This window comes from Petaurus breviceps, unplaced genomic scaffold, assembly GCF_028583685.1.
Source record: "Petaurus breviceps papuanus isolate PSGF00001 unplaced genomic scaffold, PetGlider_PUasm1.0 90792, whole genome shotgun sequence".
Classification (NCBI taxonomy): domain Eukaryota; kingdom Metazoa; phylum Chordata; class Mammalia; order Diprotodontia; family Petauridae; genus Petaurus; species Petaurus breviceps.
This window is the reverse complement of record NW_027187347.1, coordinates 2,083,992-2,085,942: the sequence shown is the minus strand read 5'-3', so window position 1 is coordinate 2,085,942 and position 1,951 is coordinate 2,083,992. Positions and strand designations below refer to the sequence as shown.

The 1,951-nt window shown below is 49.0% G+C and overlaps 1 protein-coding gene across 21 annotated transcripts in view; it reads right to left on the bottom strand.

Moving 5' to 3' along the window:
* The window catches only part of BBX (BBX high mobility group box domain containing), a 363,188-nt gene extending 362,058 nt beyond the window's left edge, over positions 1 to 1,130 (bottom strand). For 15 of the 21 annotated variants that reach the window (XM_069069784.1, XM_069069762.1, XM_069069781.1 and 12 more), the window contains exon 1: positions 970 to 1,130. The gene's annotated coding sequence lies outside the window, so the exon portion shown is untranslated. Of the gene's footprint in view, positions 1 to 271; positions 513 to 969 lie in introns of all 21 variants that reach the window. The other 6 variants (XM_069069765.1, XM_069069766.1, XM_069069788.1 and 3 more) reach the window with 1 other exon arrangement.
* Between the last annotated feature and the right edge of the window lie 821 nt (positions 1,131 to 1,951).

The following is a 1,951-nucleotide window of genomic DNA, read 5'->3' as shown; positions in this document are numbered from 1 at the left end:
TTTCTCTACTAACTGCACGTTTGCTTAAGGGTGGAGGGTGAGAGGGCATTAGATCTGCGGAGCCGGAAAACCCAAATCCCCAACTCTCGAGATGAACGAACAACTGAGCTGCTTTTTCCTGGTCACCAAAGCAAGAAAAATAAATAAATAAACGGGAGGGGGGGAACCCCCATGATAATAATACCTTCTTCTAATTCCCTTTGACCCCTCTTCCCCCCTCCCCCTCCTTCCTCGTCCTCCCGTTCCCTCCCCTCCCAAGCCGTGAACCAACCTTCAGATAAACGCACTTTCCCCCGTAATGAAGTTTGGGGGCTTCATCGGCAGTCACAATCTGCCAGTCAGTGTGGTGGTTCTGTTGTTGTTTTTCCTCCTCCTCTTCCTCCTCCTCCTCCTCCTCCTCCTCGTCCTCCTACTCCTAGTCCTCCTCCTCCTCCTCCTCTTCCTCCTCCCTCTCCTCCTCCTCCCGGGTCTGCTTGGCTCTCCCTCTTTGCCCCTCTCTCCACTGCTTCTGCCTGTGTGGTGAGAGGTGCTGGTTTCAAACGCAGCCTGGCACTGGCTGGCCTACTATTCCCCCCCTCCCTCCCCAACCTCTTGCATGCATTGCATTGCATTCACCTCTCCCCCTCCTGCCCCAAGGGGAACAGAAGAGAGGCGAACATCTCCCCCAAACCTCTCCCAAGCCAAAGTTTTCGTGTAGGGGGGGAAAGTGACTAGGAATTGTGGCCGGGGTAGCAGCAGCGCAGGACTTGTTAAGGTTCTCTCTCTCTCTCCCTCTCTCCCCCTCGGTCTTCCTCAAGTCCACCCTACCCTACCGGCTGCTGCTGCTGCTTCTGCTGCTGCTACTGCTGGAAGAGTCCTTGGGGCTGCAGCCCGGCTGTTTTCAAGTGAGTATTAAAAAAAGAAAGTGTCGGGAAAGGGACCTCTCTGGCTCGCTTCGCCAAGGAAAGGCTGGGGATGGTGGGCACTTACCTCTTTCCCAGTGTGTGTTAAATGTGTGTATGTGTCTCTCTCAGTGGCCAGTCAGTGTTTCTCTATGGGAAAGTGAAGAGAGGAGCTCTCAGAGCCGCTCTGCCTCGGTTTTCACTGTACACTGTTCCACATACAGTACATGCAACCCGGAGAGACTGAAAACACTAATTTTATATAAGGCAGCCTGCCATTGGCCAAGAGGTTGAGGGACAGGCTAACCAGCCATACAGAGGGCCCGTTACACCCAAACACGCACACATACACACATTTTACACAGACACACACACATACACAAAGATCATCACATTTTCTATTTTATAACATTCAGGACCTGTAGACAGCAGGGAAAGGACAGGTAGAAAGACACAGCCAAGTGGCTTGGAGCAGAGGGAACCCCAGCTGCACTAGTTGCAAGGCTGTAAACTGGTGTCCATTTGACTTGGGAGGGCTATGGCAATAAACTACATACAACTCCACTGGATATGGAAGTGGAGGGTTTATTACTACTCTGGAGTGCCCCATTGAAGAGGGGCTGCATCAGGCTGATTTCTCCCTCTGACCCAGCCAACAAGTAGCCAAGAAAGGATTTGTCATTTTGCCTTTTTGGGGGGAGGGGGGTGCCATCAAAGAGGCCAGCTTGTTGTAAAATAAGTTTATAAAGACCACAAAGCTTTCAGGTTATTAGTACCTCATTAGTAAGTACATTCACTTAAAAATCAGTTTAAGAAACAGGAAACGATAAAAATATACCTTTTACTAGAATAGAATACACTATAGAAGCTAGCAATCTGGACATCTAAGACAACCCTGTGTTTGCCTACACAGAGGTGCAATGTAGAGAAAATCATTTAGATGTTGGGTTCTTGAACTTTCCCTTCTAAAAGGTCAGTGTCAGTCGACTGCATGCATTATATATCCTTAGTACACATCTCATTTATGATTTGTTATTTGTGTGAATGATGAAACTATGTTTTCTTTCTGA